Source organism: Triticum dicoccoides, chromosome 6B, assembly GCF_002162155.2.
Source record: "Triticum dicoccoides isolate Atlit2015 ecotype Zavitan chromosome 6B, WEW_v2.0, whole genome shotgun sequence".
Taxonomy (NCBI): domain Eukaryota; kingdom Viridiplantae; phylum Streptophyta; class Magnoliopsida; order Poales; family Poaceae; genus Triticum; species Triticum dicoccoides.
Window position 1 is genome coordinate 31531537 of NC_041391.1, and position 591 is coordinate 31532127.

Below are 591 nucleotides of genomic sequence, written 5' to 3' on the forward strand. Positions count from 1 at the left end.
CTTTAGGTGACGTCCCCACAAGAAAAAATATGTTCACCATCCGGAGACTTGCCATTCCCAAATGATAAGAAATCATATATTGGATTTTCTTGTTAGCACCTTGCGTTTACTTGGCTCCTAGGTAATCACAACAATGCAAATCTCATTTATAGCACGAGATCTATCCTTTCATCTAGATTGACATGATCAAGATTGTTCTTAACCATGGTCAATGTATACAGTTGTAAAGTTCGTGTGTACTGGCACACTAAATTTTAGACCTACCTCTCCAATTTAATTAGTGAGCTACTTTTGACTGGCGAGAAAATTGTTTGTAGAGTGCCTGGTAGCAATCCCATGTGTTAGCTTTTAGTTTTCTTTTGAGAAATTCCACATACCATTAAACTAATGTCAAATTGCAACAAGAAGAAAAGATAGTGGACATATGTCCACAGATATTTGCAAGAATACTCCATTGAATCAAATTTCTACAACTGCCATTTTCACCCCTTGTCGTCTTTCGGGATCATCCATGTTCTCGTCCAAACCTGGATCTGTTGCATGCCATCGGAACCGCCACCCATGAGCCTCCAATATTGCTCTTGGATGTTT